Raw genomic sequence first — 13,119 nt, 5'->3', positions numbered from 1 at the left:
CAAAATATTGTAGTTCCTCTTTCCCAAAAGCAATAACAAACTCTGTTCATAAATTAGCTATATAGACAGTTTTGAAGAGTAAAATAATTCAACCATGAAAGAGCAGGCACTGAGTTTTGATATTGAATTTCTTGTACTTCATTGCCTTGTAGGCTTTAATATTAAACAAATTACAAGAAACTGCTTTATAGACTAAATGTACTAAACATTTTCATTTTGTAAGGCTTTAGTGAACAAAATCATTTATTTCTTAGAGTAAATGACATAAGATAATAAGAGGTTTTACATATTCATCAAATAATATTCTGGGTGTATTGGCAGCACACTGAGAAGAAAAGTTGCCATGATTTCAAAATCGTAATTTTATTGACCTGTAAAAAATTACAAATAAACATTGTGAAAATGTCTGCAAAGGTGAGCGAATAAAGCTTTGCTCAACATGCACAGTGAGTAATTCACTTTCTAAAGCATCACAGCTTATTTCATGAGTAACAGACCTGAGGCCGATTATAACTCCAAGTACAGTGAATGAAGAACGATAATTGAAGATCCACCCAATGTTATTACTGAATTAGGAGGCTCTCTTTTATATTCATTCACCTGTGGAATCTTGAGACGAGAAGCTGAAAATTAAGGAATTCTTTTTCTCAAATAAATTGGGGAATCTTGAGAGTAACCATTCCATTTATATAGTAGGAATTATCAGCTCATACATGTCAAGTCAACTTGGTAGTTTTCTGGGTTCACAGTGTTCATGCATTAAGTCCAAGGTCAGGTGACAGGCCACCACTGATATCATAGGGTTTATTTTTGTAAAAAATAATAAATACATAAAAGGCATTATTACAAATTATTATAGAGAATCAAAATAGCTTACAATTATTTCAAGATATATCATTTATACTTAAAGCACAGACTACTGAATCAGCTGCCTAAGATTTGGACTGTGAGTCAAAGGCAGGCAATGAAGCAGCTTCCTTGTTTCTACCGCACAGTTAGGCTGCTCGAAAACACTGCCTACTGTATAGAAAAGGCAAATACTATTTCAAGGCAAAGGCTACACGGAAAGAATCTGAGGAGACAAATAAAAGTTAAGCAAAAGCAAAACAAGCTTCTTTAGGCATTGCCTTGTACTCTTAATGGAAACCTGAATTCAAAGAGAAGAGGCCTATAACTAGGCAATAAATGTATAACATAGGACAATGCATGGTAATAAACACAGATTAAAATATGGTTTCTTCTCTATGTTCGAGGCTTTACCCACCAATCAAAGGAGGATTTTACATTTCTGCAGACCAGCGCTTAAAGTGTAAAAAAAGAATGGCAGTACTCGCAATTGGAGGGAGGTCCAGATACACAAAATGGCAGTTCACCTGAGAAAATGATGGTAGTTAAAATAGCAGAAAATACAGTAAATAAAACCATAAACTGCATTATTGTTATGTGCCTTGCAAAATTACAGTACTTCATGATTATGATGTCTAGGTATGCCAAATGCTGGCCGACAGCTAAATAAAAATGATATTGACAATCTAATGCAGTGCTAATAATAGACTGAACAAAAATGGAAGTGACAAATGCTGATCATTAACTTAAAGCACCATACTTTTAACTTTTTATTAAAGTCCCCTGTACAATTCCCTGAATATCTGATTGTGTAATAAAGTAGATGGCTGGTGGTTCAATGGCAATAGCAACAACCATTTATTTTTTCATCTTCTAAAACAGTAAAATCAGAATTTATATTACTTATTAGAACTAAAACCTTGGCCGGAGTTTAATCCATGCAGATGTATTTGGCCTAAACCCAGTTCTGCATAATGTGATGAATTAATTAACTGCATTCAACACTGCTTGAGAAATGGCAAAACTTCAAGGCCCTGTGTTGCTTTTAAGGTATATATTATGCTGAGTGTACTGTACATTGAAGATTTGATGGAAGTTGTCAGCCTTTGACAAATTCAGATGATTTTGTATATAATAGAATTAAACATTTTTCTATTCTCTTTTTAGTGTGCTTTGGCCAGAATTTTCAGATTGGTGTTTAACAGGGGAAACTGGTCTGAAGGATGCACATTGTAAAAGGATTTTATTTTTCTTAGAAGTAGCAGAACCCATCACCTCGCATAGTGTTTTTGGAAGGCACTTTTCTACTCAATCTGATTTTGATGAACACAAAAAACATTAATAGACCAAATATGACAAAAGTGGGTTTTTTTTATATATAAAATTCCACTAGAGAGCTGTCTGGGCCTGTAGTCTCTCCACTTTTTAGATATTTATAAGCATTCACAATTTCAAAGCTTTATTCATTTCACTTGCAAAAACAACCCAGAGTGGTGGTTTATATATTTTATTGATAACATATTAATGTAATTTTTACGCAGTAGTACCAAATTGACTAGCTTTATATAGTTATAGGCATTTCTATAACTTAGAATAACCTACGAAAAGTCTAACTTTAGGATTTGCCTAAATGTTTCATTTTCATACCAACCACAACTTTCATGCAACAAAATGACTTTGTACAGTACAAGAGTGGATTTTTCCAGGTTCTATTCTGTGTCACACACATACAATTAGTAGGCAGTCAGAAAGCCCAAACGTGAATGAAATATCGAGAGATGAAGGATTGTCACATGGTACTTACCTGAAACTTTTCTCCTAACAGGAAAACCAAAGAAAGATAATAGCCTCTATTTCCGGGTTTCAAAATGGCCACCATAACGTCACTTCCGGCAACTCCATTTTTTATCACTTCCGCCTGTCACCCATGGACATCACTTCCGGTTCCTCCACAATGATGTTGTCACTTCCTGCCAACCAGTTCCTTTTCCCATAATGCATCCTCTATAAAAACGTCATCTTGTCATATACATTTTGTCAACTGATATTGAATTACAAGTACAGTACTTTTGATCACTTTGGCATCCTTTTGTCTGCAGGACAATATACTGGGATGGTCCTCAAAACTTTATCTTTGTGGAGTTTCTTTTCTTTGTTGAATAATTATCACATCTGTTACCCCAATTCCCTGCTGTCATTTTTCATATTATACTGTAAATGTTAGCCTTCCATCTGTGTACTTTCTTCATTGTGGCAAAATTTTTCTTTCCTTTAATTTAACCTTTCTGTTAAAGTCTTCTAACTTTTTTTTCATCCAGTACTTCATATAAGCTCTATAAATGCTCCTTAGTTGAAACCCTTTTTCTACAATAAGTTCTGCCTAACTTTAGTCCTACCAGATTCCAAATTCATAAGTACGGAAATGAAAACTAACATAAATGTTGTGTCCTGTGGCTGTACTGCACCTATTATTAAATAATGGGGTTAATACATAAACATATAATATATCAATAACAATACATGAACTCTTTCTTTGTGGCTAGGGACAAACAAATTCAAATAAGGCATGGTTGAGATTTGTATTTGTGTGTATTTTATTTGGAATGTTTTTTATTTATACAATTTTCAAAATTAACTTAAAATCTTGAACAATTATTATAAATTTTAATAAACGTATGATGAAATTGTGACAATATATTGTCTATTTCTTGCATATAAGGCCATATTTTAAAATAAAGAAGACTTTTTAGGAGACATTTGTAAGCATATTTTTTGCTTTTTGGGGTATAATCAAAAAATGTACATTCTGGTAAATGCTACAAACTGCCAAAGAACTTCATGGTTTTAATTCCCACTGGTTCTCATTAGTCTTTCACATGCTGTCCATGATTGTAAGGGGAGTGGGTGTTAACATGAAATAAATTAGCTGAAATGTGTCACAACTAATAAATCTAATGGGAGCTTGAAACAGGTGAAAAGTTTGATCTGAAGCAAACTTATATCTCTGTCTCTGGAAATAAAAAGAGATGTCTATTCCTTAAAGGAATTTTTCACAAGAAAACAATTTTTTTTTTTTTTAGGGAACTGGTCAATTGCTTTGTTTTGATACTTTTGTGATAACTGTTTAATAATATTTAATATTATTTTTTTTTAACTTTAAAAAACATCTTTATCCATTCAGACAATTGTTTATAGATAATGTCACAAACCGCAAGTATAAAGTGCAGTGTTTTAAAATGAAACTAACATTAATGAAACATAATACAAGTTTATATACATATGTCCTGAAAAAAGACTACATATTTAATTAACGTTTAATGCTGTTTCATTGTTTTTAACTTTTTTTTTTTCCTTTTCACAGCCTTTTGTTAAATTAAACCTAATGTATCAAATAATGTAACTGATTTGAATATGCCATTATGCATTCAATGAGAATCAATCAACACTCAATACTATTTCGGTCATCTTAGTAAAGAAAACATTAGGAGTCACGTAAACTGAAAAAAGTGAATAGGATTACTTGGTCTTCATGTGAAATCGGATGAGTTTTGTTTTACTTTAATTACTCCGTTTTTTTCCTTTTAGCTTATGATGTCTAGGAGTACAAGTTTATCAATGTTGCATCTCTGCTTTTGATTCTGGACATCTTAAGCAAAAGGACAGTATGATAGATCTGAAAATGCTAAATAGACAAACATCACTGCTAATTGCACAGATTCTCAGAGTAAATATTATGCAAACTCGCCAAATTACTCCTGTATAAAAAAGGCTGTGATTATACGTATAACTTAATCTTCTAACTACACAAGAAAATGAGAAAGAACTAAGCTTTCCAGCATTTTTCTCAGGTGGCAACATGAATATAACTAAAATAAATATCTTCCCCAAATATTTATTACAAAAAAAGTTAGTTGATGATGAAGGGTTAGTGGATTTTTAAATAAGTTGCTATGAACTGTAAATTTTATGCAAAAAGGTACCACAAAATTTTCAATGGATAAAATCTGAGCACCACATTCAGCTCCAGAAGTAACCATATGATTCTTAAAGTTTCATAGAAACTGAAGGTTACATCAAATGATATACAGTCCTTAGAGTTGTAGGACGAAGTGAGCATTGACCATTCTCCTAGGGTTTAGTGGCACAACTGGCTTATTAAGAACCCACATTTAACAGGGATACAGGCATTCAGCAGTACCTTCCCCCACTTGCATTCCAAACTAAGTGACTTTACTCCAGCTTCTACCAACTCTGTCTTGACTTCGTTTGAGAACAATGGTGTTAACCAAAGTTGCACTGACATCTTTCCAGAGGCCAGCCTGCAGACATCTTGCATCTGAAGGTGCAGAATAGAAGGCAAAAGTAAAGAGCTGTAAATCAATGAATGACTACTCTGATGAACAGAAGAACTCGCTTATTAGGAGACACTGATTTTGTAACTGGGAGTGATTTTTATCCAATCAGGAGAGGTTATACATTCTCTTAAAACTAGTTACACTCATGCCATCCTGGATATTTCTGTACACTCTCACTGAACTCCATGGAGGGGAAACTCTCTGAAATGACTGAAAACCTCTGAAACCTGCTCTCTGAAACTAAAAGCTGATGAACCATCCTCTGTTTGGGGAGCAGAGAACCGACAACCTCTTTCTCTTTGTGGATCAGAAATTGACAATTTCTTTGCCATGCCAAACTTTGGGCCAGTGAACTGAAAAGGCTGAGAAGCAGCCATTACTTCAAGAAGGAAACTTCAGCATCTAAACTGTTGTGTCAGAACACATAATGCTTTTACCTAAAAAGTTACAGACAACATAGCAAAGAGACTAACAGCAGAAAGCAAACTGAGAAGGCAGCATCACAGAACACCCCAAACACAGGATTATGCAGTGAAAAGAAAGAGTGCACTCCACTGCAAGAAAATCCTACACTTGAACCCTGAGCAACAACAAAGTAGCAACTCCACACAGCATTGGACATCACTTTCAAGATTTTTCACCATAAAACTATTTATCTGTGTCAAGATAAATTATAACTCTAAATACTAAGTAAACAGCCAGCCTCTCTGTGTTACATGTTTGTCTCTCTAGTCTGTCTGCATCTTGTCTTGTATGTCAACATACTGTATATGTGCAATTATCATAATCCTTCCTTATATTGCGGTGGGCTGGCGCCCTGCCCGGGGTTTTTTGTCCTGCCTTGCGCCCCGTGTTGGCTGGGATTGGCTGCAGCAGACCCCCGTGACCCTGTAGTTAGGATATAGCGGGTTGGATAATGGGTGGATAATCCTTGTATTATCCATAATAATTGTATTATTTTGTTTCTTAAACTGACTATGCCTCAGTTACCTTGCTACACGGTGAGGCAGAAAGGACGGACGTTTTTTACAAAATCACAAAATTGTACATTTTTTCTTACAAAGAAATTTATTGAAAGATTTGAATTCATATTGAAATAGCATTTAACAATTTGTAGGGATGGAAATGCAAAATATGCCTTACCGAACGATTACTGAGGCCATGTTCAGAGGAATTCTTCTGAGCAGATCGACTTGGACTGCGCAGCAGGGCTAGTCGTACACTTTTCACATTTTCAGGGGTACGTGCCATTCGTGTAGCCCACGGCAGTCTTTTGTTCATTAGTGTACCTTGTGTACGAAGTGCTTTAACCCAACATAGGATAGTGTTACGAGCGGGAACAGCTTTATTTCTGTGGATATTGAAATGGCAACGAAACACATGCTGAACTGTGGTAATAGATTGGTTGTTCTTGACAAAACAGTCGTACGCAAAAACACAGTGTTCTATCGTCCACGGCTCCATGGCTTCAACTAAAAAGAAAATAAAAAAATGCTAAGACTTCGCGAACCTAATGCCACCTACCGCACATCTGTCACTCCACCTAGTGTTCAGTTCTAGCCATTTCAAACACGTCCGTCCTTTCTGCCTCACCCTGTATAAGTCTTGAGACAACCTCCTAAAACAGAGAAACGTAATCATCTTTCAGTTTCCTACATTTATTGCTGCCCCCCCAGTTGAGTGTCTTATTATTAATTTTAATATCTCCAGAGTCCACATTGTGGAAAATGTTTACATTTTCATTAAAAGAGTACAAGGAGGTAAACTTTTCTCCTTAATAGTAACATTGACAAATGCCTTAAAATACAGAAAAACCAGAAGTGTTCTGCAATAGTATACAATGGTAGCAAGTCAGAAAAATTTTGTCAGAGTTCAAATATAGACTTTAATTAGAAGAACCATGATGTATGGTCATTACTCAATGGGTTTGGTTTGAACACCTTGATGTTTTTGACTGTACCATACATCCCATTCTGCTTTCAGAAGTTACTACCGTAAAACATGAGATCATAAGTTTAAAATTTAAATCTGGCACCAGTCTGAATGATATTAGAAGATAAAATGATCCTATACACAGAAGTTAAAAAACAAACAAATTCAGGATTTTTAAATGGCCAAGACATCACCTCATCTCAATCACCATCCAGGTATTATAATGAGAGCCAAACGGAGCTGTTCAAAAGAAAACCCTCCAAACATTGCAGACTTTTAGCATGTCAGTAAGGGTATGCCAGGTGATGTGAGTGTCCAAATTAAAAGGATAAAAATGACTGAATCAAAAGGCTTACTTTTTTAAAATAAGTAGTGGTAAAGCAGAATATTGTATTTCTCAAATGGGGTTGTGTTTATCTACTTTTAGGTCCAGGTGAAGGTTGAAGTTGTCAAATATGGTTTAAACTCAGTCTTCCACCATAGCTTGACGTGAGCCAGAAGCCCTGACAGCACCTCCCTCTGACATTGAGCTGCTGTTTAAATTGTCCCAAATTTGGTTGACATTGGCAGAGTTTTTTTTTTATGTTAACATCCTTTATTGAACCACATGCTCAGTCATTTATCTATTCTACATAGATCATGCAGACTGAACAGAACACATTTTATTGTACAGAACACAGCATTCAAAGTAGCTTTAGTTCCGTAGTTTAGTTGCTTATCTATTTATTCATTTATTTAGCTGTCATTTGTGTACTGTACGTCCAGAAAATCATATGGGCATCCCACCACTTACGGGACTGGATAGCTGCACAGCTGATGAACAGTTTAGAGTGCCGGTGGCCAGATGTCCTCACCCTTAATTTTAGAGATCCTGTAAAGTCTCTTGGGGACCTGGCCATCATTTATCAGGCTTGCACTCTATGGCAGTTTCCCATTCATCAGACTTTAGCCCAGGGGATTTCTGAGTCTTCACAGAGTGAAGAGCACTATACAAAAATAACTAAATTAAATTGATTGGACTTTTTTTCTTCTTTTTTTTAGACTTGATGGGGATGGTTCAAAACCCTTGGTTGGTCTTGGTGCTCCACTTCCACATTCCTGATTGTTGCTTATAACTAATGGGCCGTAGCTGTGTTTGTTTTGCAGTCGGTGACATAAGAGCGAGCCCCACAAGTCTAGATTAGACTGTTAACTCTCTGTGTGTGGAGTCTCATCTTACCTCTCGTGTCTGTGTGGGTTTTTCTTTGGGTATGTGGCTTTCTGGTTTTTTTCAGTATATATGCAGGTTAAGGTAACATTCGTGTTTTATTTTTGAAAAGAGGTGATTGTGTGTCATATGTTGACAACTAATCAACAACATAGCTGTTATTATAAACTGCTACACTGTTTAAAATTTCCTGTTTTATTTCAATTTTCCTTAATTTAGGTATAATTTACTTGCTTCTTCCCATATAAGAGTAGAGCCTCTACTTCACAATGAGCAAGCACAGCCTTTATCAGAGTCTCTCTCAAGATAACGTTGTGCTGCTTTTCACTGCAGAGCAGACATCAGATCTACATAAGGATCTTATCTTTGAAGCTGCTCGTGATGTGAATAATTGGTTGGTTGATATAGTATTAGGTCTATCAGATGTCCCACGCTGGAGATCTGTATTGCTTATATTATAGTTAATGCACGTCACATCCACATGAGGTCTTCTTTCCTTAGCTGTCTTCAAAAGTTTATGTTGTAGGCAGCCTTGCATTTTAAAATTTCACCAGATTTCAGTCAACAAACACTGTGATAGCAAAGCTAAGGTAAACTTGGGGTTGTTCATAGTATAGATTGTGACAGTTAATAATTTATTGTGTTTAGGAAAATGACAATTGGTTTGGCAGACAGATAGATGTGATGAGCAGCTAAAGGTTTCTTCATATTTTTAACATTTTAAACTAAATTTTGATTCATTATCATATCTGTAAATGTTAAAATGGTTGGTCTATTATTGCACCCATGGCTGTGATTAAAAACAGTGCTGTAATTGTTAGTTGTTCTTGTGTATATTGCCCCATCCATCCATTTGTTGATCCGATATAATGTAGGCAGTGTGGTTTAGAGGCTCAATTTAAAACCTGAATGACTGATGGCACAATTCTTACATCCAGCTCAACATGCCCCAGGACAAATCTCTTTATCTTTGTATGCTCCAGTTGGAAAAAATGTACAATATGTAAACGACTGTACTGTATCGTAATCTTGTAAGTGTCCTTGGAAAAAGCCATGTCATATTAATAATGTCCTAGGGCTGCAGGATAGTGATACTTAAATCTGATTACTTGGCAGGAACCAATCTTGGGCAGAGTAGCAACACATCACAGAGTTTACTTTAGAGATGCTAAAGAGGACTCCCTGGTGAAAGCCCATGTGGATGTGGGAAGAATGCGCAGACACCTCAAAGAAAAGCAAGGAACTGAACCCATATGGTCTGATATGAGCAGCAATTCCCATCACTCCTGTTACCATTGTTAAACATTAAAGTGAGAGAAAAGCTGGTGTGAAAACTCCCTTAGACAAAAGAGCCACTTACATCAGACTTTAAAGATGATGAAAGTCAGAGTATGGCAGAGAAGTGGATGCTTATTTAGGGGTGTAATGATGTAACAAACTGAACTGGAGTGACGAAATCAGGTCAGTTGCTACCTGTCACCTTCAGAGTGAGTACGTGATGAAGTTATGGAAACGCTAATATTAACCCACAGAACAATCCACCGTAAGTTCCACCCTTTAAACAGTTTAATTCTTGAGACAGTGATACAAAGCATGTTCAGTCAGACATGATTAGGATTGTGTGCTATCAAGTCATTTTAGACTCCTGGCGACCACATTGGTGGATTTTCTCAGACATTTCATTTGTGCCTCAAGTGAGATCTCAGGATTGATTTGTTTGATGATTCTTTGGTTTATTTTTTTGGCTGCTCTTGGTTTTCTCAGGTGTCTTTTCCAACACCAAAGCTCTAAAGCGTTGATAGTGATCCTGTTGCGTTTCTTTATAGTCCAACTTTCACTTCCGTAGATTGTTACTGGGAATACTTGGCTTGCACAATTCTGATCTTTGTAGGTATATTCAAGTCACAGTAATACCTTCATGGCTGTTCTAACGAGTCCTACTTTCTGGCTGCCTGTTTCTTTTCTGCTGATGATTGATTCTAAAAGGGAGAAGCTTTCCACTGCTTCAGTATCTCCATTATCAATTCTAAGGCTGCTTGTTCTACCTATTGTCATTAGTATGGTGTTCTTTGTATTTAATTTTAGCCCCACTTTTTCACCATGCTCTTTATCATTTAGGACTAGGGCTTGCAGATCCTTCGCATTTTTGACTATCAGGGTGGTTTCATCAGCATAGGTCAATTGGTCAATCTGTTAAAAAAAAAAAAAACAAAGATGAAAACAACAATGACATTTTCTCTCCATATGAAAACACAGTGACTACAAACTCCAGCCCATCCCGAAGTTTACACAATAGTCCAGATTTATACAGTCTTTAATTACAAACTGGGTCAGGGGCTAAACCCATTAAACATCATTTTAAAGGAATTGTATACATCCAATAGACAATTTTATATTGAATAAACAGGCAGCTCAAATTTCTGGAGCAGTTTTTGACTTCTTTAAAGACTGAATCTCAGTTCAAGGCAGAAGTGGAGTGCAGATCTAAATCGCACTTAACTGAATTAGCAAGAGACTTTTTACTGACATCCTGGAGATGCGCATACAGACAGATCTTAATTGAAAACTGGTTGTTGAGGAGGAGGTTGGGATTGTTGAAATAAAATAAATAAAGAGAACATGTCATTTGAAATCGAAAATGAATCTATACTAATAAAAGGCAAAGCCCTCACTCGCTCACTCACTCATTGACTGACTGACTCATCACTAATTCTCCAACTTCCCATGTAGGTAGAAGGCTGAAATTTGGCAGGTTCATTCCTTACAGCTTACTTACAAAAGCTGGGCAGGTTTCATTTCGAAATTCTACGCCTAATGGTCATAACTGGAACCTATTTTTTCATCCATATACTATAATAGACTTCTGCTCGATGCCCGTGGGAGGTGGAGTTACCTTCTCCAGAGTGCTAAGGACCTCAGACTGGGCCGAAGGTTTACCTTCCAACAAGACAATGACCCTACGCACACAGCTAAAATAACGAAGGAGTGGCTTCACAACAACTCTGTGACTGTTCTTGAATGGCCCAGCCAGAGCCCTGACGTAAACCCAATTGAGCATCTCTGGAGAGACCTCAAAATGGCTGTCCACCAACGTTTACCATCCAACCTGACAGAACTGGAGAGGATCTGCAAGGAGGAATGGCAGAGGATCCCCAAATCCAGGTGTGAAAAACTTGTTGCATCTTTCCCAAGAAGACTCCTGGCTGTATGAGCTCAAAAGGGGGCTTCTACTAAATACTGAGGGTTCAAAGGGTCTGAATATTTAGGACCATGTGATATTTCAGTTTTTCTTTTTTAATAAATCTGTAACAATTTCAAAAATTATTTTTTTTGTCTGTCAATATGGGGTGCTGTGTGTACATTAATGAGGGAAAAAATTAATTGAAATGATTTTAGCAAATGGCTGCAATATAACAAAGAGTGAAAAATTGAAGGGGGTCTGAATACTTTCCGTACCCACTGTATATATATACAGTATATATATATGACAGCAACACTCATCACTCACAACAGTGACAAAACAATTACATTGACAATCATGTTACGTTATTTTTAAAATGTTCCCTTTTCTTTTTCATTACTTCTTTAACACACTACTTCTCTGCTGCGGGTATTTTGCTAGTCTTTTAATAAAAGAACGAATGGGTTGGTTCACAGGGTATCACAGGCTTCACACACATACACAGACAAACATAAATTCTTGTAGTTCCTGAGAACACCCAGTAGGTAGGAGTAAGATAAGAAAATGGAATCCCACTCAGAGAACAGGTAAGCTCCATAGATATCATTTTTTGCAAACATTAAACTACATTTTATGCAAATAATGGTTAGTCTTATTAACCATCAGCTTGGCCGTGTGCTTTATAACAGCACCCAAGAGATATAAACGTCTTGGATTGGCAGTCTCTTGGAATACAGTTGTTACTTCTGTGCCGTACAAAATTATGCAAACAATAATAAGAAGTAAATTAGAAAATTACCTAAATGAAAAGAATATCCTTCTATATAAAAGCGATCGGCATTGTCCTTCCGTCCCGTGAGTGGAAAGCGTAGTGGTATTCCGCTTATCACAGACTTACTAATTGCAGCTTGCGGTACGAAGCGACATGACGTGAGCAGAGTTCTGGTGCTCCCATCGTTCCCTTGCTTTTGTGCGCAATTCGCTGGAAAAATAGAGAAAATTATGTCTCTGGAAATAATTAATATTGATGGAGTACAAATGCCTCACCGCGTAGTAAATATCAAGGGGGTTCAAAAGGGCGACCTCAATATAGAAAAAAAGTTTAAATTTCATCACAAAAATAACAGAAACTACGAATATTAAAGTAATCCCGCTCAAATGCAATATAACCAAATTAATGAGTTTGTATAAAATATCAAATTGATCTACATATTGAATTGCCTTAAGAAGTGGTCAACTTAAAAGTCGGTTGCCTTAAAAGGCGGGTCAGCCTAGTACTAAATAACAGCCAACATGGGTTTATCAGAGAAAGGTCCTGCCAAACAAAGCATACAACATAATTTACTAAGATTTTCAAATAGTCTTTGCTACAGTCCCACACCAAAAATTAATTTTAAAAACCAAAAGGGTGAAGGCATCCAAGGTAACAAAACTGGATCTCAAGTTGATTAAGTGGCAAGAGACAAAGAGTACAGACAGGAGGAGAATGCTCCACGCGGGCCAAGGTCATCAGTGGAGTCCCTGTCCTTGGACCCTTACTTCTTCTGTTTTATATTAATGACATTGATTCTGGTAAAGTTTGTAAACTTGCGAAATTC

The sequence above is a fragment of the Polypterus senegalus genome, chromosome 12 (assembly GCF_016835505.1).
Source record: "Polypterus senegalus isolate Bchr_013 chromosome 12, ASM1683550v1, whole genome shotgun sequence".
NCBI classification, from domain to species: domain Eukaryota; kingdom Metazoa; phylum Chordata; class Cladistia; order Polypteriformes; family Polypteridae; genus Polypterus; species Polypterus senegalus.
The sequence above is the reverse complement of the archived record's forward strand: the minus strand, read 5'-3'. Positions refer to the sequence as shown.